Raw genomic sequence first — 26,991 nt, 5'->3', positions numbered from 1 at the left:
ACGTATGGCCAAGTCTACACAGAAATGGTTTACCAGACACCGTATCAAGCTCCTACCATGGCCATCTCAGTTCCCAGACCTCAACCCCACTGAAAACCTGTGGGGTGAGCTGAAGAGGAGAGTGCAGAGGAGAGGACCCAGGTTGCTGGATGATTTAGAGATTTTGTGCAATGAGGAATGGTCAAAGATCCCTCTTTCTGTTTTCTCTGATCTTGTGAAACATTATAAGAGACGATTAGGTGCTGTTTCATTAGCAAAAGGGGGTTGTACAAAGCATTAACATCAGGGGTGCCAATAATTGTGGCACACATGATTTGATGTAAAATAATTATTTCTTAATGTGGGATTTTTTTCCCTTCTAAATAAATGCACTTGTATTAAAGGTTGGATTTTACGCTTTTTTTCATTGTGGTCCTATATTATTTGAAAAAAAAAATGAATTTATTAGAAGCTAAAGAACACATCTTAACCAGGGGTGCCAATAATTATGGAGGGTGCTGTAAAATGTCCTGGTATTTCAAAGCAGTCATGATGCCATGCACCCTAACAAGGTTCCCAGGCCCTTTGGAAGAGAAACGGGCCCACAGCATCACCGATCCTCCCCCATACTTCACAGTGGGCATGAGGTGCTGTTCTGCATTCTCATCTTTTTGCCCTATGAGCCCTATGAGAGTGTCAGGCTGGATGAACTCCTGTGACCAATCCTGACAGACTGTGGGCGGTCGGTGAGGAAGTCCTTGATCCAAGCGCACGTGGTGGGGGGGATCCAAGTCGACAAGCTTATTTATGTGGCTGTCCGGAATTATGGTATTGAAGGCCGAGCTGATGAAGAGCATCCTTACTGATGTCCCAGGATTCTCTAGGTGATGCAGAGGGCAGTGTGAAGGGCAGTGGAGATGGTGTCCTCAGTAGACCTGTTGGGGGAGGCAGCCCTTGATGTGTTTTAGGACCAGCATTTTGCCACCACAGGTGTTAGAGCAATGGGTCTGTACTCATGTAGACTACTGATGGTGGTGGACTTATTGTTTCCGATTTCAGACAGTGTGGGACAGTGGATTGAGACAAGGAAAGGTTGAATAATTCTGTGAACAGTAGACAGCTGGTCAGCACAGTCATGTTGGAACAGGAAGGGGCCACCGCCGAGCTGGGCTTGGTCCCTTAGTTCCAGTGTAAGGAACTCTGAATGCTTCAGTATTAACCAAGAGATTTTGAACAATTCCATCCTCCCAACTTTGAGGGAACAGTTTGTGTCACCAGTGCACAAAGCAAGGCCCATGAAGACATGGATGACACAGTTTGGTGATGCCTAGCCACCTAAGTAAACTATTACTAGCCTATAAGACACTTTCAACGACATGAAACTTAATAGTAAACCATCAAATCCAGATTTCAGTGCTCATCAGTCCCAACATTTAACAATATAATCAGACAGTCCAAAAGTAAATTAAATCCCACACCAAACTGAAAAATGTTTGATAGCCGCTCCAAACGAAACATGTGTCTCACAAATGCCTTCCTCGAAAAACAGCCTAAGTAAATAAAAAATACCCTAAATAATTTGTAGTGTCTGATACCACAGCTACTGGCACGCTGGCCTCCTTTACATTTCAGCAAATAGTGTAAGATGAATGTCAGTATATTAACGCTGCATGCGAAATGCCGGCGGGCCAGTTAGGGGGCCATATACAATTACATTACAAGACCGAAACTGAAAAGCAATACTGTGCATTAACTTTCAATGGTTGTGCAAACATCCACGATGTAGAGTGTGATTGACATACATTGCTGTTTAGGTTTGAATTGAGCTCGCTCATTGACCAGGAAAGGCATTTGCATAGCTACTGTCGGGAACACCCACTGGCATGCTTCTTCTGGGCAACTTTGCGTTTTCACCTTTGTGTGTAAACGCAAGGGTTTTTTTTACAGGTATCGTTGAAGGTGTGAAAGCAGTAAAGACAAAAGCGGTGTCGTGTCGAGTTAGAGGTACATTAATTTCCTACACAGTATCATCCACTAGGAATCCCTGTGCAAGACTGTTTTGCACTTTGATCACATAGTAACGTAGTAATGGGCAATATAAACGATGGGATATAAACAATATAAAATTGGCCTGCGATAGAGATTTCAGTTACTATCATAGTATGGATGTTGATGACGAAATTTACCCGTGAAATTTAGAGCCACACGCTGCAACCAGTTACATTCACATCATCTTCTTGAATAAACATGGCTGAATGTGAAATGGTTATCAGTGTTTCCCTCACATAGACTAATTCATATCGGTGCGCCACAGATTCAACATTCGTTATTCTTTTTCAAAAAATACAATTAAAAAAACACACATCATACACACACGTCTCTCTCTCTCTCACTCACACACACACACACACACACACAGCCATGAACACTGCATCTTCAGAAAAAACAAGATCATCCATGGAAGCTTTACCTACAGTATTTGGTGCAGAGAAGTCGCGTCTGGTGTAGCTACTTCCATTGATTATTATGATTATTAACTGCTGCAGCATACGCTTCGGAACGGAACACCTCAGTTACGCGCCTGGTGTAGCTCCCCTGTTACTATTATTCGACAGCAGTGATGGGCAGTAACGCGTTACTGTAATCCGATTACTTTTTTCAAGTAACGAGTAAAGTAAGGGATTACAATTGCAAAAACAGTAATTAGATTACCTTTACTTTCCTGCAAGCAGGCTGCGTTACTGCGTTACTAAACCGTGATTTAATTGCTTTGTGAGACTGTCTGACAATCAGTAGCCTAACGTGCAAGGCATTGCGAGAGATGTAAACAAAAGACGCATAGGCCTATCAGCCAAGTAATATCAGCAAGACAACGGAGTGCGGGAGAGAGTATGACCATGCTGCATTTCAGCCTACGTGAGTTGGGGTTTTCCTAAACTTTTCCCATAGTTCAGGACAGGGGCTTGTTTTAGCCTACTTCTTTACTTCACTTTAATCTTCTTTCTACTTTCATTTAATTTCAATGACTTATGCTTTTGCCTAGCTTTCACTCTGGACTGATGCTTCAACTCAAATGTCTTTTCAAATTCGAAATTGAGGTCGTTGACGTTCGAACTTGTTTTCGGTGGACATACGTATACGTTTGTAGGTTACCGTCGGAGTCTTTGCGAGACATGAGTAAAATGTCCGTAAATAGCCTAATAGGTAGAGCCTGTATCTTTCTCTGTAGGCTAGTCACTTTCAGACATAACCTGCAGTAGCCTATGAGGTTTGCCAAACGGAGATCCGACTCTTCGGTTAATTAGGCTATACCAGATTCTCTGTGTGTTTAAGTGAGGGGTGGTCCGGCCGCTGTCACAGGGCTACTGTTTTTGTTTTACCACCGACAGCGCGCCCGTTTCGAATGTTGTTGCAACGATGCAGCATGTGTTCTGTTACATCCGCAGCATCGATGAAAGATTGGAGCGTGACATGCAGGCGTAACGTTTAATTGGAACTCAGCAGTGACGCTCGTTGTTCATTTAACATAATCTGAAGGAATTCACGTTCAAGATCTTTATTTACAAATGTGTTGCATGCAGTTCATAGTTCACAGAACTCGTTTTATTACATTACATTACATTACATTTCATTTGGCTGACGCTTTTTAGCCAAAGCGACTTACAACATGGAAAAAAAAAAACAATTAGGTGTTTTAAGAGCATTTCGAACAACAATAAAGAATACAACTAGAAATGCAATTCCAAGGAATTACCAGTGCATGAAAATGCAAAAATAGATAGATAATATAGATATGGTTACTAAGGTGTAGCTAGGGTAAACATGGTGGTTGCATAGTTTACAGAGAGTTGATAGTGTGAAGGTAGACAGTTTAAAGATGAAACATTCCAGTTCTAACTTAACTAATGATTTCTATTCATGTTAAAATGTTGATTAGCTAACTTAGCTAATGATTTCTAGCAGTTACGCTAAAAATGCTAATTATGCTAGCAATGCTAACTTTACTAACAATGCTAACCAGGTTGATTAGCTAACTTAACCGATGATTTCTAACAGTAATGCTAAAAATGCTAACTATGCTAACAATGCTAAATTTGCTAACAATGCTAACCAGGTTGATTAGCTAACTTAGTTGATGATTTTTTGTAGTTATGCTAAAAATGCTAACTATGTTAACAATGTTAACCATGCTAACTAACTAACTTGCTAGTGAGGACTTTTATTTTGAAACATTTGTTGCTAGGGTATCCATGGTGGCCACTATCAGGAAACAAGAAGTTACTGCAGTATAATCATGTTGGTTGCTACGGAAACGGTCATAAACACTTAATTTTAATGGTTGCTATGTTGGTTGCTAGGTTGGTTGGAGGTTTCATGTAGTTGACTGGAGGCATAGTGGATGATAACTGACAGTTGGAATGGTTGAACAGTTCAATAGTTGAGTAGTTTCAATGGTTAAATGATTTAATAGTGTATTATTGCATTGAGGACTTTTATTTTGAAACAGTTGTGGACAGAGGAAACAGTTAACAGGATATGTAGTCTTCTGAGAGACTGTATGCTTAAAGCCAGAGAAACTGACAGTTGGTGCCCAGGTGGCCGGCCACCTGGCGTAAGATTCTAATTGCTGCCGTGATGTCATAATGAGCAATGTTAAGTCTATGGGGGAAATTGTAATAGTTTTTAACTATAGTTTAAAAAGCATAAAAGTTACAAAGTTGAAAAATACAAAGCCCACATCGCGTAAGTAAGACCTACGCGACAAAATTTGAATGGAGTTTCTACGTTAAGCGGTTGAAGCTGAATTGACTGCGTTAGAAGAAGAAGAACTACTAGAAATGCAATTCCAAGGAATTACCAGTGCATGAAAATGCAAAAAAATGTAGATATGGCTACTAAGGTGTAGCTAGGGTAAACATGGTGGTTGCGTAGTTTAAAGAGAGTTGATAGTGTTAAGGTAGACATTTTAAAGCTTAAACATTCCTGTTCTAACTTAACTAATACTTTCTAATAGGTATTCTAAAATGTTAACTATGCTAACAATGCTAACCAGGTTGATAAGTTAACTTAGCTGATGATTTCTAGCAGTAATGCTAAAAATGCTAACTATGCTAACATTGCTAACTATGTTAACAATGCTAACCACATTGATTAGCTAACTTAGCTAATCATTTTAGCAGTTGTGCTAAAAATGCTAACTATGCTAACAATGCTAACTATGCTAACAATGCTAACCAGGTTGATTAGCTAACTTAGCTAATCATTTTTAGCAGTTATGCTAAAAATGCTAACAATGCTAACTATGCTAACCATGTTAACAATGCTAACTTGCTAGTGAGGACTTTTATTTTGAAACAGTAGTTGCTAGGGTATCCATGGTGCCCACTATCAGGAATAAAGAAGTTACTGTAGTATAATCATGTTGGTTGCTATGGAAACTGTCAAAAACGCTTAATTGTAATGGTTGCTATGTTGGTTGCTAGGTACATGGAGGTTTCATTTAGTTGACTGGAGGCATAGTTGATGATAACTGACAGTTGGAATGGTTGAACAGTTAAATAGTTGAGTAGTTTCAGTGGTTAAATGATTTAATAGTGTATTATTGCAGTGAGGACTTTTATTTTGAAACAGTTGTGGACAGAGGAAACAGTAAACAGGATATGTAGTCTTCACAGAGAGATTGTATGCTTAAAGCCTGAGAGAGAGAGGGCTGCTGCAGGTGGGGCTGGCCACCTGGCATAAGATTCTAATTGCTCAACGACCCGATTGTGATGTCATAGAGGCCAATGTTAAGTCTATGGGGAAATTTTAATAGTTTTTATTTAATAGTTCAAAAAGTATAAAAGTTACAAAGTTGAAAAGACATACCAACCCGATCCATTAGAAGACCTACGTTACAGAGTTTGAATGAAGTTTCTAAGTTAAACGGTTGAAGAGAAATTGCGGTTAGAAAAATCGATCAGCGGAATAATAATAACTAGAAATGCAATTCCAAGGAATTACCAGTGCATGAAAATGCAAAAATAGATAGATAATGTAGATATGGTTACTAAGGTGTAGCTAGGGTAAACATGGTGGTTGCATAGTTTACAGAGGCTGTGTCTCATATGGCGCACTTGCACACTAAAAGCACGATTTTTAGGGCATAGTGCGTTCACACTGAAAAACAAGCGAAAACTCAGTGCTCTGAAAGTACCCGGATGGTGCACTAATAACGGACAAAAATCCAGTGCAAGATGATGGACACTACTTACACTAAACGGACGCCATTTTGCCTGCGTAGCGGAAGGGGAGGGGCTTTCCCCCAAGTTTTCAGATTTGAAATAATGGCGGCCAGCACCGAGATGGAAGCGATGAAAGCAGCGAATGCAAGCCGAGGGGAACTGCTTCGTAAAAATGTAAGTAACTTGAATGAAATGAAATTGTTTTACTAGTGTATACAACGATATGCCGTATACCTATCTCGCTCTCTGACAAAAGTTATGATTTACTTGTTCGTTAGCGATCATACCGAGAGTTAGCACACCGTAATGTTAACTGTTGTTTCTTAGCTTGTTAAGCAGTCTTTGATGACTACTGCATATTTTAAATGGTCCATGTTGTAGTTTATGTATGTCTTCGTTGTTGAATCTGTAGGTTGAGCATTTTAGAGTCTCTGAGGTGAACGAATGGTCTTTGAAAAACGCTTCTCGGAAAACGACGCCAGTTAGCAGCTAACGTTAGCTATCGTTAGCCAGCTATCGTCAGTGTTACCTTGGATTAAACGATTGTCACAACGAAATCAAATTTGGATCATGTGCTGGCGAACTCAACATTGTGTTGTATTAGATATATACTTTTATTTACTTGGCTACCATAGGTCTTGTTTTTAATGTAGTCGAGGTATCTCGGATGTTGCAGGGACAGATGAGGACACCGGGGCCGTAATATTGTGGCGGACGGCCAATGTGGCGCTTTTCACGGGGAAGAGGAACGGTACGGACACCTACAGGTTTGTATTAAATGTAACGGTAAGTGTTGAATTCATGTGGGTATGATAGTTAGTACGCTTTTTTGGTTCTTGTAACTTGTGACTAAATAATTTTCGTAATGTATTTTTTGTTGTACATCACGTTGTACAAAAGTCTGCAAAAGTCTGCAAAATATCCATAATCATCATAGTCTACATCTGGGAGGGTCTCCAATATTTTTCGCCAAATAGTGAAACTGGGATAGTTTTCTACCATTGCCTACCAGACAAGATGTTTGACTAACTTTTTTAATGTTGACAGATGTAAGACAGAAAGATTATGTTATCAGATTTATTTAGTGATAAGTGATAGCGATTAAAGTTGTGTCTATGTTGTGTCTAGTCTTAATTAGATCTTATATCTTCAGTTTGCTTATTCTGAGGTGTTGAATGAATGAAGACACTAGCTGGGCAGACACTTTTATCCAAAGTGACTTACATTGTCAACTCTTGAAAAGATTTGGATGGTTTAAATGTAATTAAGATCAGGGGCATAACATGCTGTTTCCATCCTCTGTCTGTTGTCAGCCCCAGAGGTGGTTCCTGGAGGTGCTGGTCCTGGTGCGGGTTGGTCCCTTGCTGCTCTCCCAACATCGACATCAGCATCTGGCTCCAGGACGTCCCCGTTGCTCACACAGATGTTGTGGAGAACAGTACAGCACACAATGACCTCCGGCACATACTTCACCTCCACCTCCAGAGCCTTGAGGAAAATGACTGCCATCTTGTTTTCAGGACCCCAAAAGACTACCCTTGACCGGTAGCAGTTGTATATTGCTTGGAGGTGGTTCTAACAGGCTGTCTGAAGGGTGTCATGAGGCAGATGGGGCGTGACAAGCAGGGGTAGCCACATCTCCAATGTGCAGTATCCTGTGGGGGGTAGGACTGCTCATAGTAGATGGGGCCTTTTTGTAGGACTTGGGCGTCGTGGACTGACCCACAACATCCAACAAACACGTCCAGAAATCTTCCGCCGTCGTCACAGATGACCTGCAGCTGGACGGAGTGAAATACCAGGGAGCGTCCTCTGCAGGGGGCTTCACGCGGATGTGCCATCAGTCAATCGCTCCTACCACCCTGTAATCGCTCCTACCACCCTGTTGAAGGCAGCAGATCCGGCTAGGCGGGCAAAGCGGGCACCCAAGTGAGAGAGTTCCTCTGCGGTGGGATGGCGGACCACTTCATAAAGCAGAACAGCGATCTTATATTGATTTTAATAAAGTATATGAAAGTTTGCTGCATCCCTGTGTTTTAGCCTCTTCCTTACTTTTTTATTAGATTTGTCTTACTATGATATACTGTAACTATGATTTTCTAACTATAATTGGTTATCTTTTGTCATACTTAATGTGTAAACATCAGACTACAATTAGATGTGAAACAATACATTAATTTAGTGGATTTAGTAAGATATTTATATTTCTCAAAGGCTTTTACTGGTGTGAATTGAACCTTAATACTAATGGTTATGGGAGAGACATTTTACTGGTGTGAATTGCACCTTAACACTAATGGTTATGGGAGAGACATTTTACTGGTGTGAATTGCGCCTTAATACTAATGGTTATGAGCAGTGTTGGGGAGTAACGCATTACATGTAATTGAGTTACGTAATTTAATTACATAATAAATGTAACAGTAATATATTACAGTTACTGTAGAAAAAAATGTAATTCAATTACAGGTACTTTTGACATTTTTCAAAATTACAATTTGAATTACATCTCAATATTGTCAGCAAAACTTTGCAAATAATATTGTATGTAAAAATAATTGTTTCCCTCCACAGCCATAGTTTGATACGGGACCTTCTGATAGGCTCTATCACGTCTACAGCGCCATCAGCGTAGGCCTACATGCCTGCCTGTAAACGTGTTATGATTATCATTATATTATCCTCACAAAAAATGTGATACTAATTCATGTATTGAATGCCCTTGCTGCCTTGTGCGCTTATACAGAACTGCTCGGCAGCCTGTAGACCAAGGCCGAAATCTTCGCATGGATTTGGGGACTATATATATCATTCAAAAATCGGAAAAGTAATCAAAAAGTAATCAAAAGTAATTAGTTACGTTACTCAGAAAAAGTAATTCAAATAGTTACACTACTATTACATTTTAAACAGAGTAACTTGTAACTGTAACACATTACATTTCTAAAGTAACCTTCCCAACACTGGTTATGAGAGAGACATGCGCACACACATGAATACTGGTATGTATGCTGATGGTGCTGAACATGAAAACATGAGGTTTAGTTCTCAAAGTACAGTGTTACATAAATGTGGGCTAAAAAAGGCATTTAATTGCAATAAGTAGGGTGATAAGCAAAAAACGAATATGAACTTTATTTTGACTAGTGCATGTATTGATAAAACTTTGTACAAACAACGTCGTTGGACACACTGCATGAAAAGGTAAGCCTAAAACCGGCGGGACGCTGCCATTAGGCATGTATTTTAGGGCGGTCATACATAAACAATTAAAATAACAGGCTAGTACCATCTCAGCTTGCGCTAATAATAGGAGTCGGATCTTACGATTACGTTGGATTCGGCGTCGCCTCCACGTGGGTAACGGGGTAAATAAACACGAGCAAAACCACGAGGAAGTTCATTGTTGTAAACAACGCCGTTCAAATGTTTAGCGGGTTGGAGAATCGCGATCACATGATAGCCTGTCACTTCCGCCAAGTGCAAAACGACAGTGTTCCACTCGAGACGATACTTACCCACGACAGTGTGCACTACAGAGGTAAGTGTTCAGTGCGCACTACGCACTACATTTCAGTGCACTGACGGAAGTGCGCCATATGAGACACAGCCAGAGAGTTGATAGTGTGAAGGTAGACGTTTTAAAGATGAAACGTTCCAGTTCTAACTTAACTAATGATTTCTATTCATGTTAAAATGTTGATTAGCTAACTTAGCTAATGATTTCTAGCAGTTACGCTAAAAATGCTTATTATGTTAGCAATGCTAACTTTACTAACAATGCTAACCAGGTTGATTAGCTAACTTAACCGATGATTTCTAGCAGTAATGCTAAAAATGTTAACTATACTAACAATGTTAAATTTGCTAACAATGCTAACCAGGTTGATTAGCTAACTTAGTTGATGATTTTTTGCAGTTATACTAAAAATGCTAACTATGCTAACCATGCTAACTAGCTAACTTGCTAGTGAGGACTTTTATTTTGAAACATTTTTTGCTAGGGTATCCATGGTGGCCACTATCAGGAAACAAGAAGTTACTGCAGTATAATCATGTTGGTTGCTATGGAAACGGTAATAAACACTTAATTTTAATGGTTGCTATGTTGGTTGCTAGGTACATGGAGGTTTCATGTAGTTGACTGGAGGCATAGTGGATGATAACTGACAGTTGGAATGGTTGAACAGTTCAATAGTTGAGTAGTTTCAATGGTTAAATGATTTAATAGTGTATTATTGCAGTGAGGACCTTTATTTTGAAACAGTTGTGGACAGAGGACGTAGTGAAACAGGACCAGTAGTCTTAATGAGATTGTATGCTTAAAGCCTGAGACAGAAGGTGCCTCTCATATAGCGTTTACACGTCCTCTCTCGCTCCTCACTGATCTACATAAAGAATGATGGAGCGGCAACAATGGGATAGTCTAGCCCTTCTTCTATCTTTCTTTATGTAGATCATTGAGGATCGAGGAGCGAGGGAGGACATATAAACGCTGCTTGAGAGGGACCCACAGTAAATACTAAGTTGTATGTAGATAGTCTAATTAATGTTGATAGACAGAATGTTTAATGGATGTTGATAGGCAGATTGTTTAATAGATATTGATTGACAGTTTAATGGGTGGATGAGTGAATGGTCTGAAGAAGATGAATGGATAGAAGGTTGGATGGAATGTGCCTTATATTCTTGTAGAATGGAGAGACACAGCTCTCTACTGAGAGTAGTGGATACAGATACAGGTGTAATCAATTTAACTGGCTAGTCTTAAGAGAGCCAGCCTGAGACAGAGTAGATTGTTTAAAAGTTGAATGTAGAGCGTCTAATTGATGTTGATAGGCAGACTGTTTAGAATGGGTGGATGAGTGAATGGTTTGAAGAAGATGAATGGATATAAAGTTGAATGGAATTAGGAGGAATTATTTTGATACTGTTGTGCGCAGAGGATACAGGGGAACAGAATATGTAGTCTTCAGAGAGATTATAAAGCCTGAGAGAAACTGACAGTTGGTGCCCAGGTGGCCGGCCACCTGGCGTAAGATTCTAATTGCTGCCGTGATGTCATAATGAGCAATGTTAAGTCTATGGGGGAAATTGTAATAGTTTTTAACTAATAGTTTAAAAAGTATAAAAGTTACAAAGTTGAAAAATACATTGCCCACATCGCGTAAGTAAGACCTACGCGACATAGTTTGAATGGAGTTTCTACATGAAGCGGTTGAAGCTGAATTGCGTGCGTTAGAAGAAGAACTAGAAATGCAATTCCAAGGAATTACCAGTGCATGAAAATGCAAAAATAGATAGATAATGTAGATATGGTTACTAAGGTGTAGCTAGGGTAAACATGGTGGTTGCATAGTTTACAGAGAGTTGATAGTGTGAAGGTAGACAGTTTAAAGATGAAACATTCCAGTTCTAACTTATCTAATGATTTCTATTCATGTTAAAATGTTGATTAGCTAACTTAGCTAATGTTTTCTAGCAGTTACGCTAAAAATGCTAATTATGCTAGCAATGCTAACTTTATTAACAATGCTAACCAGGTTGATTAGCTAACTTAACCGATGATTTCTAGCAGTAATGCTAAAATGCTAACAATGCTAAATTTGCTAACAATGCTAACCAGGTTTATTAGCTAACTTAGTTGATGATTTTTTGCAGTTATGCTAAAAATGCTAACTATGCTAACAATGCTAACTATGCTAACCATGCTAACTAGCTAACTTGCTAGTGAGGACTTTTATTTTGAAACATTTGTTGCAAGGGTATTCATTGTGGCCACTATCAGGAAACAAGAAGTTACTGCGGTGTAATCATGTTGGTTGCTATGGAAACGGTCATAAACGCTTAATTTTAATGGTTGCTATGTTGGTTGCTAGGTACATGGAGGTTTCATGTAGTTGACTGGAGGCATAGTTGATGATAACTGACAGTTGGAATGGTTGAACAGTTAAATAGTTGAGTAGTTTCAATGGTTAAATGATTTAATGGTGTATTATTGCAGTGAGGACTTTTTTTTGAAACAGTTGTGGACAGAGGAAACAGTTAACAGGATATGTAGTCTTCAGAGAGATTTTATGCTTATAGCCAGAGAAACTGACAGTTGATACAGGTGTAATCAATTTAACTGGCTAGTCTTAAGAGAGCCAGAGTGTATATGCTTGAAGCCTGAGACAGAGTAAATAATTTAAAAGTTGAATGTAGTCTAATTAATGTTGATAGACAGAGAGTTTAATGGATGTTGATAGACAGTTTAATGGGTGGATGAGTGAATGGTCTGAAGAAGATGAATGGATAGAAAGTTGGATGGAATGTGCCTTATATTCTTGTAGAATGGAGAGACACAGCTCTACTGAGAGTAGTGGATACAGATACAGGTGTAATCAATTTAACTGGCTAGTCTTAAGAGAGCCAGGGTGTGCTCTTAAAGCCTGAGACAGAGTAGATTGTTTAAAAGTTGAATGTAGATAGTCTAATTGATGTTGATAGGCAGACTGTTTAGAATGGGTGGATGAGTGAATGGTTTGAAGAAGATGAATGGATAGAAAGTTGGATGGAATTAGGAAGACTTATGTTGATACAGTTGATACAGGGGAACAGAAAATGTAGTCTCAAGAGAGCCAGTGTGCCTGAGAGAGAGAGAGAGCTGCTGCACCTGGACTGGCCACCTGGCGTAACATTCTAATTGCTGCCGTGATGTCATAATGAGCCATGTTAAGTCTATGGGGAAATAGCTCAATGTTAAATCTATGGGGAAATCATTTTTTAATTCATAGTTTAAAAAGTATAAAAGTTACAAAGTTGAAAAATACAAAGCAGACATGGCATGAGCAAGACCTACGCAACAACATTTGAATGAAGTTTCTACGTTAAACGGTTAAAGCTGAATTGGCTGCGTTAGAAGAAGAAGTTTAACTAGAAATGCAATTCCAAGGAATTACCAGTGCATGAAAATGCTAAAATAGATAGATAATTTAGATATGGTTACTAAGGTGTAGCTAGGGTAAACATGGTGGTTGCATAGTTTACAGAGAGTTGATAGTGTGAAGGTAGACAGTTTAAAGATTAACCATTCCAGTTCTAACTTAACTAATGATTTCTATTCATGTTAAAATGTTGATTAGCTAACTTAGCTAATGATTTCTAGCAGTTACGCTAAAAATGCTAATTATGCTAGCAATGCTAACTTTACTAACAATGCTAACCAGGTTGATTAGCTAACTTAACCGATGATTTCTATCAGTAATGCTAAAAATGCTAACAATGCTAACTATGCTAACAATGCTAAATTTGCTAACAATGCTAACCAGGTTGATTAGCTAACTTAGTTGATGATTTTTTGCAGTTATGCTAAAAATGCTAACTATGCTAACAATGCTAATATGCTAACCATGCTAACTAGCTAACTTGCTAGTGAGGACTTTTATTTTGAAACATTTGTTGCTAGGGTATCCATGGTGGCCACTATCAAGAAACAAGAAGTTACTGCAGTATAATCATGTTGGTTGCTATGGAAACGGTCATAAACACTTAATTTGAATGGTTGCTATGTTGGTTGCTAGGTACATGGAGGTTTCATGTAGTTGACTGGAGGCATAGTGGATGATAACTGACAGTTGGAATGGTTGAACAGTTCAATAGTTGAGTAGTTTTTAATGGTTAAATGATTTAATAGTGTATTATTGCAGTGAGGACTTTTATTTTGAAACAGTTGTGGACAGAGGAAACAGTTAACAGGATATGTAGTCTTATGAGAGACTGTATGCTTAAAGCCAGAGAAACTGACAGTTGGTGCCCAGGTGGCCGGCCACCTGGCGTAAGATTCTAATTGCTGCCGTGATGTCATAATGAGCAATGTTAAGTCTATGGGGGAAATGGTAATAGTTTTTAAGTAATAGTTTAAAAAGTATAAAAGTTACAAAGTTAAAAAATACAAAGCAGGCATGGCATAAGCAAGACCTACGCAACAACGTTTGAATGAAGTTTCTACGTTAAACGGTTGAAGCTGAATTGGATGCGTTAGAAGAAGAAGTTTAACTAGAAATGCAATTCCAAGGAATTACCAGTGCATGAAAATGCAAAAATAGATAGATAATGTAGATATGGTTACTAAGGTGTAGCTAGGGTAAACATGGTGGTTGCATAGTTTACAGAGAGTTGATAGTGTGAAGGTAGACAGTTTAAAGATGAAACATTCCAGTTCTAACTTAACTAATGATTTCTATTCATGTTAAAATGTTGATTAGCTAACTTAGCTAATGATTTCTAGCAGTTACGCTAAAAATGCTTATTATGCTAGCAATGCTAACTTTACTAACAATGCTAACCAGGTTGATTAGCTAACTTAACCGATGATTTCTAGCAGTTATGCTAAAAATGCTAACTATGCTAACAATGCTAACTATCCTAACTAGCTAACTTGCTAGTGAGGACTTTTATTTTGAAACATTTGTTGCTAGGGTATCCATGGTGGCCACTATCAGGAAACAAGAATTTACTGCAGTATAATCATGTTGGTTGCTATGGAAACGGTCATAAACACTTAATTTTAATGGTTGCTATGTTGGTTGCTAGGTACATGGAGGTTTCATGTAGTTGACTGGAGGCATAGTGGATGATAACTGACAGTTGGAATGGTTGAGCAGTTCAATAGTTGAGTAGTTTCAATGGTTAAATGATTTAATAGTGTATTATTGCAGTGAGGACCTTTATTTTGAAACAGTTGTGGACAGAGGAAGTAGTGAAACAGGATCTGTAGTCTTAATGAGATTGTATGCTTAAAGCCTGAGACAGAAGGTGCCTCTCATAGCGTTTACGCGTCCTCTCTCGCTCCTCACTGATCTACATAAAGAATGATGGAGCGGCAACAATGGGATAGTCTAGCCCTTCTTCTATCTTTCTTTATGTAGATCATTGAGGATCGAGGAGCGAGGGAGGACATATAAACGCTGCTTGAGAGGGACCCACAGTAAATACTTTAAAAGTTGTATGTAGATAGTCTAATTAATGTTGATAGATAGAATGTTTAATGGATGTTGATAGGCAGATTGTTTTATATTGATTGACAGTTTAATGGGTGGATGAGTGAATGGTCTGAAGAAGATGAATGGATAGAAGGTTGGATGGAATGTGCCTTATATTCTTGTTAAGAGAGACACTGATACAGCTCTCTGAGAGTAGTTGACACAGGTGTAATCAATTTAACTGGCTAGTCTTAAGAGAGCCAGCCTGAGACAGAGTAGATTGTTTAAAAGTTGAATGTAGATAGTCTAATTAATGTTGATAAACAGAGAGTTTAATGGATGTTGATAGACAGATTGTTTAATAGATGTTGATAGACAGTTTAATGGGTGGATGAGTGAATGGTCTGAAGAAGATGAATGGATAGAATGTTGGATGGAATGTGCCTTATATTCTTGTAGAATGGAGAGACACAGCTCTCTACTGAGAGTAGTGGATACAGATACAGGTGTAATCAATTTAACTGGCTAGTCTTAAGAGAGCCAGCCTGAGACAGAGTAGATTGTTTAAAAGTTCAATGTAGAGCGTCTAATTGATGTTGTTGATAGGCAGACTGTTTAGAATGGGTGGATGAGTGAATGGTTTGAAGAAGATGAATGGATATAAAGTTGGATGGAATTAGGAGGACTTATTTTGATACTGTTGTGCACAGAGGATACAGGGGAACAGAATATGTAGTCTTCAGAGAGGAGCCTGAGAGAAACTGACAGTTGGTGCCCAGGTGGCTGACCAGCTGGGGTAACATTCTAATTGCTGCCGTGATGTCATAATGAGCAATGTTAAGTCTATGGGGGAAATGGTGATAGTTTTTAACTAATAGTTTAAAAAGTATAAAAGTTACAAAGTTGAAAAATACAAAGCACATATGGCATAAGCAAGACCTACGCAACAAAGTTTGAATGAAGTTTCTACGTTAAACGGTTGAAGCTGAATTGCGAGCGTTAGAAGAAGAAGTTTAATAACTAGAAATGCAATTCCAAGGAATTACCAGTGCATGAAAATGCAAAAAAAGATAGATAATGTAGATATGGTTACTAAGGTGTAGCTAGGGTAAACATGGTGGTTGCATCGTTTACAGAGAGTTGATAGTGTGAAGGTAGACAGTTTAAAGCTGAAACATTCCTGTTCTAACTTAACTAATGATTTATATTCATGTTAAAATGTTGATTAGCTAACTTAGCTAATGATTTCTAGCAGTTGTGCTAAAAATGCTAATTATGTTAGCAATGCTAACTTTACTAACAATGCTAACCAGGTTGATTAGCTAACTTAACCGATGATTTCTAGCAGTAATGCTAAAAATGCTAACTATGCTAACAATGCTAGATTTGTTAACAATGCTAACCAGGTTGATTAGCTAACTTAGTTGATGATTTTTTGCAGTTATGCTAAAAATGCTAGCTATGCTAACAAAGCTAACCATGCTAACTAGATAACTTGCTAGTGAGGACTTTTATTTTGAAACATTTGTTGCTAGGGTATCCATGGTGGCCACTATCAGGAAACAAGAAGTTACTGCAGTATAATCATGTTGGTTGCTATGGAAACGGTCATAAATGCTTAATTTTAATGGTTGCTATGTTGGTTGCTAGGTACATGGAGGTTTCATGTAGTTGACTGGAGGCATAGTTGATGATAACTGACAGTTGGAACGGTAGTTAAATAGTTGAGTAGTTTCAATGGTCAAATGATTTAATAGTGTATTATTGCAGTGAGGACTTTTATTTTGAAACAGTTGTGGACAGAGGAAACAGTTAACAGGATCTGTAGTCTTAATGAGATTGTATGCTTAAAGCCTGAGACAGAAGGTGCCTCTCATATAGCGTTTACGCGTCCTCTCTCGCTCCTCACTGATCTACATAAAGAATGATGGAGCGGCAACAATGGGATAGTCTAGCCCTTCTTCTATCTTTCTTTATGTAGATCATTGAGGATCGAGGAGCGAGGGAGGACATATAAACGCTGCTTGAGAGGGACCCACAGTAAATACTTTAAAAGTTGTATGTAGATAGTCTAATTAATGTTGATAGACAGAATGTTTAATGGATGTTGATAGGCAGATTGTTTAATAGATATTGATTGACAGTTTAATGGTGGATGAGTGAATGGTCTGAAGAAGATGAATGGATAGAAGGTTGGATGGAATGTGCCTTAAATTCTTGTTAAGAGAGACACTGATACAGCTCTCTGAGAGTAGTTGACACAGGTGTAATCAATTTAACTGGCTAGTCTTAAGAGAACCAGAGTGTACTCTTAAAGCCTGAGACAGAGTAAATAATTAAAAAGTTGAATGTAGATAGTCTAATTAATGTTGATAGACAGAGAGTTTAATGGATGTTGATAGACAGATTGTTTAATAGATGTTGATAGACAGTTTAATGGGTGGATGAGTGAATGGTCTGAAGAAGATGAATGGATAGAATGTTGGATGGAATGTGCCTTATATTCTTGTAGAATGGAGAGACACAGCTCTCTACTGAGAGTAGTGGATACAGACACAGGTGTAATCAATTTAACTGGCTAGTCTTAAGAGAGCCAGCCTGAGACAGAGTAGATTGTTTAAAAGTTGAATGTAGAACGTCTAATTGATGTTGATAGGCAGACTGTTTAGAATGGGTGGATGAGTGAATGGTTTGAATAAGATGAATGGATATAAAGTTGGATGGAATTAGGAGGATTTATTTTGATACTGTTGTGCGCAGAGGATACAGGGGAACAGAATATGTAGTCTTCAGAGAGATTGCCTGAGAGAAACTGACAGTTGGTGCCCAGGTGGCTGACCAGCTGGAGTAAGATTCTAATTGCTGCCGTGATGTCATAATGAGCAATGTTAAGTCTATGGGGGAAATTGTAATAGTTTTTAACTAATAGTTTAAAAAGTATAAAAGTTACAAAGTTGAAAAGTCATAGCACACATGTCCTAAGTAAGACCTACGTAACGCAGTTTGAATGAAGTTTCTACGTTAAACGGTTCTAGCTGATTTGCGTGCGTTAGAAGAAGAATAATAAGAAGAAGAAGCCTAGGAAGAACAGTACAGTGCATTTTCATGCACTGTAATAAGAAGCCTAGGAAGAACAGTACAGTGCATTTTCATGCACTGTAATAATAACTAGAAATGCAATTCCAAGGAATTACCAGTGCATGAAAATGCAAAAATAGATAGATAATGTAGATATGGTTACTAAGGTGTAGCTAGGGTAAACATGGTGGTTGCATAGTTTACAGAGAGTTGATAGTGTGAAGGTAGACGTTTTAAAGATGAAACGTTCCAGTTCTAACTTAACTAATGATTTCTATTCATGTTAAAATGTTGATTAGCTAACTTAGCTAATGATTTCTAGCAGTTACGCTAAAAATGCTTATTATGCTAGCAATGCTAACTTTACTAACAATGCTAACCAGGTTGATTAGCTAACTTCACCGATGATTTCTAGCAGTATTGCTAAAAATGCTAACAATGCTAAATTTGCTAACAATGCTAACCAGGTTGATTAGCTAACTTAGTTGATGATATGTTGCAGTTATACTAAAAATGCTAACTATGCTAACAATGCTAACTATGCTAACTACCTAACTTGCTAGTGAGGACTTTTATTTTGAAAAATTTGTTGCTAGGGTATCCATGGTGGCCACTATCAGGAAACAAGAAGTTACTGCAGTATAATCAGAGCCATATAAAGAGAGAGTTGCGACAACTCGGGTACAGAAAATTTGGTTTGTGACGTGGTTCGTGTAACTTAAAGTAGTTCAAATAGTTCCCGGAAGCGATTTTGACTGTTCGTTAGAATCATAAAATAACCGTCTTTTACTGTCTGTTAACGAGTGTTCGATCCTAACTTCCGGGAACTATTGTTGAGAAAATATGGAACATTAGCGTCAATGGAGTTGTCGCAACTCTCTCTTTATATGGCTCTGAGTATAATCATGTTGGTTGCTATGGAAACGGTCATAAACACTTAATTTTAATGGTTGCTCTGTTGGTTGCTAGGTACATGGAGGTTTCATGTAGTTGACTGGAGGCATAGTGGATGATAACTGACCGTTGGAATGGTTGAACAGTTCAATAGTTGAGTAGTTTAAATGGTGAAATGATTTAATAGTGTATTGTTGCAGTGAGGACCTTTATTTTGAAACAGTTGTGGACAGAGGACGTAGTGAAACAGGATCTGTAGTCTTAATGAGATTGTATGCTTAAAGCCTGAGACAGAAGGTGCCTCTCATATAGCGTTTACGCGTCCTCTCTCGCTCCTCACTGATCTACATAAAGAATGATGGAGCGGCAACAATGGGATAGTCTAGCCCTTCTTCTATCTTTCTTTATGTAGATCATTGAGGATCGAGGAGCGAGGGAGGACATATAAACGCTGCTTGAGAGGGACCCACAGTAAATACTTTAAAAGTTGTATGTAGATAGTCTAATTAATGTTGATAGACAGAATGTTTAATGGATGTTGATAGGCGGATTGTTTAATAGATATTGATTGACAGTTTAATGGGTGGATGAGTGAATGGTCTGAAGAAGATGAATGGATAGAAGGTTGGATGGAATGTGCCTTATATTCTTGTTAAGAGAGACACTGATACAGCTCTCTGAGAGTAGTTGACACAGGTGTAATCAATTTAACTGGCTAGTCTTAAGAGAGCCAGAGTACTCTTAAAGCCTGAGACAGAGTAAATAATTTAAAAGTTGAATGTAGATAGTCTAATTAATGTTGATAGACAGAGAGTTTAATGGATGTTGATAGACAGATTGTTTAATAGATGTTGATAGACAGTTTAATGGGTGGATGAGTGAATGGTCTGAAGAAGATGAATGGATAGAATGTTGGATGGAATGTGCCATATATTCTTGTAGAATGGAGAGACACAGCTCTCTACTGAGAGTAGTGGATACAGATACAGGTGTAATCAATTTAACTGGCTAGTCTTAAGAGAGCCAGCCTGAGACAGAGTAGATTGTTTAAAAGTTGAATGTAGAGCGTCTTATTGATGTTGATAGGCAGACTGTTTAGAATGGGTGGATGAGTGAATGGTTTGAAGAAGATGAATGGATATAAAGTTGAATGGAATTAGGAGGACTTATTTTGATACTTTTGTGCGCAGAGGATACAGGGGAACAGAATATGTAGTCTTCAGAGAGATTGTAAAGCCTGAGAGAAACTGACAGTTGGTGCCCAGGTGGCTGACCAGCTGGGGTAACATTCTAATTGCTGCCGTGATGTCATAATGAGCCATGTTAAGTCTATGGGGGAAATTGTAATAGTTTTTAACTAATAGTTTAAAAAGTATAAAAGTTACAAAGTTGAAAAATACAAAGCCCACATCGCGTAAGTAAGACCTACGCGTCAAAATTTGAACGGAGTTTCTACGTTAAGCGGTTGAAGCTGAATTGCGTGCGTTAGAAGAAGAACTAGAAATGCAATTCCAAGGAATTACCAGTGCATGAAAATGCTAAAAAAGATAGATAATGTAGATATGGTTACTAAGGTGTAGCTAGGGTAAACATGGTGGTTGCATAGTTTACAGAGAGTTGATAGTGTGAAGGTAGACAGTTTAAAGATGAAACATTCCAGTTCTAACTTAACTAATGATTTCTATTCATGTTAAAATGTTGATTAGCTAACTTAGCTAATGATTTCTAGCAGTTAAGCTAAAAATGCTAATTATGCTAGCAATGCTAACTTTACTAACAATGCTAACCAGGTTGATTAGCTAACTTATCGATGATTTCTAGCAGTAATGTTAAAAATGCTAACTATGCTAACAATGCTAAATTTGCTGACAATGCTAACCAGGTTGATTAGCTAACTTAGTTGATGATTTTTTGCAGTTATGCTAAAAATGCTAACTATGTTAACAATGTTAACTATGCTAACTAGCTAACTTGCTAGTGAGGACTTTTATTTTGAAACATTTGTTGCTAGGGTATCCATGGTGGCCACTATCAGGAAACAAGAAGTTACTGCAGTATAATCATGTTGGTTGCTATGGAAACGGTTATAAACACTTAATTTTAATGGTTGCTATGTTGGTTGCTAGGTACATGGAGGTTTCATGTAGTTGACTGGAGGCATAGTGGATGATAACTGACAGTTGGAATGGTTGAACATTTCAATAGTTGAGTAGTTTCAATGGTTAAATGATTTAATAGTGTATAATTGCAGTGAGGACCTTTATTTTGAAACAGTTGTAGACAGAGGAAGTAGTGAAACAGGATCTGTAGTCTTAATGAGATTGTATGCTTAAAGCCTGAGACAGAAGGTGCCTCTCATAGCGTTTACGCGTCCTCTCTCGCTCCTCACTGATCTACATAAAGAATGATGGAGCGGCAACAATGGGATAGTCTAGCCCTTCTTCTATCTTTCTTTATGTAGATCATTGAGGATCGAGGAGCGAGGGAGGACATATAAACGCTGCTTGAGAGGGACCCACAGTAAATACTTTAAAAGTTGTATGTAGATAGTCTAATTAATGTTGATAGACAGAATGTTTAATGGATGTTGATAGGCAGATTGTTTAATAGATATTGATTGACAGTTTAATGGGTGGATGAGTGAATGGTCTGAAGAAGATGAGTGGATAGAAGGTTGGATGGAATGTGCCTTATATTCTTGTTAAGAGAGACACTGATACAGCTCTCTGAGAGTAGTTGACACAGGTGTAATCAATTTAACTGGCTAGTCTTAAGAGTGCCAGAGTACTCTTAAAGCCTGAGACAGAGTAAATAATTTAAAAGTTGAATGTAGATAGTCTAATTAATGTTTAATTTAAAGTTTAATGGATGTTGATAGACAGATTGTTTAATAGATGTTGATAGACAGTTTAATGGGTGGATGAGTGAATGGTCTGAAGAAGATGAATGGATAGAATGTTGGATGGAATGTGCCTTATATTCTTGTAGAATGGAGAGACACAGCTCTCTACTGAGAGTAGTGGATACAGATACAGGTGTAATCAATTTAACTGGCTAGTCTTAAGAGAGCCAGCCTGAGACAGAGTAGATTGTTTAAAAGTTCAATGTAGAGCGTCTAATTGATGTTGTTGATAGGCAGACTGTTTAGAATGGGTGGATGAGTGAATGGTTTGAAGAAGATGAATGGATATAAAGTTGGATGGAATTAGGAGGACTTATTTTGATACTGTTGTGCGCAGAGGATACAGGGGAACAGAATATGTAGTCTTCAGAGAGGAGCCTGAGAGAAACTGACAGTTGGTGCCCAGGTGGCTGACCAGCTGGGGTAACATTCTAATTGCTGCCGTGATGTCATAATGAGCAATGTTAAGTCTATGGGGGAAATGGTGATAGTTTTTAACTAATAGTTTAAAAAGTATAAAAGTTACAAAGTTGAAAAATATAAAGCACATATGGCATAAGCAAGACCTACGCAACAAAGTTTGAATGAAGTTTCTACGTTAAACGGTTGAAGCTGAATTGCGAGCGTTAGAAGAAGAAGTTTAATAATAACTAGAAATGCAATTCCAAGGAATTACCAGTGCATGAAAATGCAAAAATAGATAGATAATGTAGATATGGTTACTAAGGTGTAGCTAGGGTAAACATGGTGGTTGCATAGTTTACAGAGAGTTGATAGTGTGAAGGTAGACGGTTTAAAGATGAAACATTCCAGTTCTAACTTAACTAATGATTTCTATTCATGTTAAAATGTTGATTAGCTAACTTAGCTAATGATTTCTAGCAGTTACGCTAAAAATGCTTATTATGCTAGCAATGCTAACTTTACTAACAATGCTAACCAGGTTGATTAGCTAACTTAACCGATGATTTCTAGCAGTTATGCTAAAAATGCTAACTATGTTAACAATGCTAACTATGCTAACTAGCTAACTTGCTAGTGAGGACTTTTATTTTGAAACATTTGTTGCTAGGGTATCCATGGTGGCCACTATCAGGAAACAAGAAGTTACTGCAGTATAATCATGTTGGTTGCTATGGAAACGGTCATAAACGCTTAATTTTAATGGTTGCTATGTTGGTTGCTAGGTACATGGAGGTTTCATGTAGTTGACTGGAGGCATAGTGGATGATAACTGACAGTTGGAATGGTTGAACAGTTCAATAGTTGAGTAGTTTCAATGGTTAAATGATTTAATAGTGTATTATTGCAGTGAGGACCTTTATTTTGAAACAGTTGTGGACAGAGGAAGTAGTGAAACAGGATCTGTAGTCTTAATGAGATTGTATGCTTAAAGCCTGAGACAGAAGGTGCCTCTCATAGCGTTTACGCGTCCTCTCTCGCTCCTCACTGATCTACATAAAGAATGATGGAGCGGCAACAATGGGATAGTCTAGCCCTTCTTCTATCTTTCTTTATGTAGATCATTGAGGATCGAGGAGCGAGGGAGGACATATAAACGCTGCTTGAGAGGGACCCACAGTAAATACTTTAAAAGTTGTATGTAGATAGTCTAATTAATGTTGATAGATAGAATGTTTAATGGATGTTGATAGGCAGATTGTTTTATATTGATTGAAAGTTTAATGGGTGGATGAGTGAATGGTCTGAAGAAGATGAATGGATAGAAGGTTGGATGGAATGTGCCTTATATTCTTGTTAAGAGAGACACTGATACAGCTCTCTGAGAGTAGTTGACACAGGTGTAATCAATTTAACTGGCTAGTCTTAAGAGAGCCAGAGTACTCTTAAAGCCTGAGACAGAGTAAATAATTTAAAAGTTGAATGTAGATAGTCTAATTAACGTTGATAGACAGAGAGTTTAATGGATGTTGATAGACAGATTGTTTAATAGATGTTGATAGACAGTTTAATGGGTGGATGAGTGAATGGTCTGAAGAAGATGAATGGATAGAATGTTGGATGGAATGTGCCTTATATTCTTGTAGAATGGAGAGACACAGCTCTCTACTGAGAGTAGTGGATACAGATACAGGTGTAATCAATTTAACTGGCTAGTCTTAAGAGAGCCAGCCTGAGACAGAGTAGATTGTTTAAAAGTTCAATGTAGAGCGTCTAATTGATGTTGTTGATAGGCAGACTGTTTAGAATGGGTGGATGAGTGAATGGTTTGAAGAAGATGAATGGATATAAAGTTGGATGGAATTAGGAGGACTTATTTTGATACTGTTGTGCACAGAGGATACAGGGGAACAGAATATGTAGTCTTCAGAGAGGAGCCTGAGAGAAACTGACAGTTGGTGCCCAGGTGGCTGACCAGCTGGGGTAACATTCTAATTGCTGCCGTGATGTCATAATGAGCAATGTTAAGTCTATGGGGGAAATGGTGATAGTTTTTAACTAATAGTTTAAAAAGTATAAAAGTTACAAAGTTGAAAAATACAAAGCACATATGGCATAAGCAAGACCTACGCAACAAAGTTTGAATGAAGTTTCTACGTTAAACGGTTGAAGCTGAATTGCGAGCGTTAGAAGAAGAAGTTTAACTAGAAATGCAATTCCAAGGAATTACCAGTGCATGAAAATGCAAAAAAATGTAGATATGGCTACTAAGGTGTAGCTAGGGTAAACATGGTGGTTGCATAGTTTAAAGAGAGTTGATAGTGTTAAGGTAGACATTTTAAAGCTTAAACATTCCTGTTCTAACTGAACTAATAATTTCTAACAGGTATTCTAAAATGTTAACTATGCTAACAATGCTAACCAGGTTGATAAGTTAACTTAGCTGATGATTTCTAGCAGTAATGCTAAAAATGCTAACTATGCTAACATTGCTAACTATGTTAACAATGCTAACCAGGTTGATTAGCTAACTTAGCTAATCATTTTAGCAGTTGTGCTAAACATGCTAACTATGCTAACAATGTTAACTATGCTAACAATGCTAACCAGGTTGATTAGCTAACTTAGCTAATCATTTTTAGCAGTTATGTTAAAAATGCTAACTATGCTAACAATGCTAACTTGCTAGTGAGGACTTTTATTTTGAAACATTTGTTGCTAGGGTATCCATGGTGGCCACTATCAGGAAACAAGAAGTTACTGCAGTATAATCATGTTGGTTGCTATGGAAACGGTCATAAATGCTTAATTTTAATGGTTGCTATGTTGGTTGCTAGGTACATGGAGGTTTCATGTAGTTGAATGGAAGCATAGTTGATGATAACTGACAGTTGGAATCGTTGAACAGTTCAATAGATGAGTAGTTTCAATGGTTAAATGATTTAATAGTGTATTATTGCAGCGAGGACTTTTATTTTGAAACAGTTGTGGACAGAGGAAACAGTTAACAGGATATGTAGTCTTCACAGAGAGATTGTATGCTTAAAGCCTGAGAGAGAGAGGGCTGCTGCAGGTGGGGCTGGCCACCTGGCATAAGATTCTAATTGCTCAACGACCCGATTGTGATGTCATAGAGGCCAATGTTAAGTCTATGGGGTAATTTTTAATAGTTTTTAATTTATAGTTTAAAAAGTATAAAAGTTACAAAGTTGAAAAATTATAGCAACCCGATCCATTAGAAGACCTACGTTACAGAGTTTGAATGAAGTTTCTAAGTTAAACGGTTGAAGAGAAATTGCGGTCAGAAAAAGTGGTAAGCGGAATAATAATAAATATAATAATAAGAAGTCTAGGAAGAACAGTACAGTGCATTTTCATGCACTGTAATAATAAGAAGCCTAGGAAGAACAGTACAGTGCATTTTCATGCACTGTAATAATAAGAAGAATAGGAAGAACAGTACAGTGCATTTTCATGCACTGTAATAAGAAGAAGACCGAGGAAGAACAGTACAGTGCATTTTCATGCACTGTAATAAGAAGACTTGGAATAACAGTACAGTGCATTTTCATGCACTGTAATAAGAAGAAGAAGAAGTTGAAGAATAGGAAGAACAGTACAGTGCATTTTCATGCACTGTAATTATAAGAAAAAGCCTAGGAAGAACAGTACAGTGCATTTTCATGCACTGTAATAAGTGCATCAGTGGGTCTTATAAGTGCATAAATAAGTGAATAAGTGCATGAGTGAGTGCGATTGTCTGAAGTAGTGCTATGAGAGGAGATGTTCTTTGAAGAGCTGGGTTTTCAGACCTTTTTTGAAGATGGCTAGGGATGTTCCTGCCCTAGTTGGACCAGATAGTGCATTCCACCAACGAGGGACGACAGATGAGAAAAGTTTGGATTGGCCTGCGCGTGCTGGCGGAAGAGCTAGACGTCGCTCAGCTGAGGAGCGCAGCGGTCGTGTGGAGGCATATGCCTGTATGAGGGCATTGAGATAGGTGGGGGCAGAGCCGGAGAGTACTTTGTAGGCAAGCGTTAGAGTCTTGAATTTGATGCGTGCGGCCAGCGGTAGCCAGTGTAGCTGGATGAGCAGTGGGGTGACATGCGCCCTTTTGGGTTGGTTGTAGACCAGGCGTGCTGCTGCATTCTGGATCATTTGAAGGGGTTTAACAGCGCAGGCTGGGAGACCTGTCAGGAGGGCGTTACAGTAGTCAAGTCGAGAGATGACTATTGCCTGTACCAGGAGTTGGGTAGCATCTTGAGTCAAGTAGGTCCTGATTTTCCGTATGTTGTATAGCACGTAGCGGCATGACCTGGCTACTGAGGCTACATGATCGGAGAAGGTCAGTTGGTTGTCAAGAACGACTCCTAAGCCACAGCTTCAAAGATGGATCCTCTTCAGTTTGCATATCGTGCAAAAAGAGGGGTGGATGATGCCAAAATCTACATACTGAATACCATCCATGCACATCTAGAAAGCCCAAATTCTTTTGCCCGACTCCTATTTGCAGATTTCTCGTCTGCCTTCAACACCATTCAACCTCACA

At 38.3% G+C, this 26,991-nt stretch overlaps 1 protein-coding gene and 1 long non-coding RNA gene across 2 annotated transcripts in view; one reads left to right on the top strand and one right to left on the bottom strand.

Annotated features, from left to right (window-relative positions):
* Nucleotides 1–26,991, bottom strand: part of ca10a (carbonic anhydrase Xa) — a 158,749-nt gene that overhangs the window by 109,486 nt on the left and 22,272 nt on the right. The gene's annotated exons all lie outside the window — the stretch shown is intronic.
* LOC134070285 (uncharacterized) lies at nucleotides 6,262–8,184 on the top strand. Its single transcript, XR_009936910.1, has 3 exons — nucleotides 6,262–6,377; nucleotides 6,880–6,970; nucleotides 7,517–8,184. It is a non-coding gene; the product is annotated as an uncharacterized LOC134070285 (long non-coding RNA).

Source organism: Sardina pilchardus, chromosome 22 (genome assembly GCF_963854185.1).
Source record: "Sardina pilchardus chromosome 22, fSarPil1.1, whole genome shotgun sequence".
NCBI lineage: Eukaryota > Metazoa > Chordata > Actinopteri > Clupeiformes > Clupeidae > Sardina > Sardina pilchardus.
The sequence above is the reverse complement of the archived record's forward strand: the minus strand, read 5'-3'. Positions and strand labels throughout refer to the sequence as shown.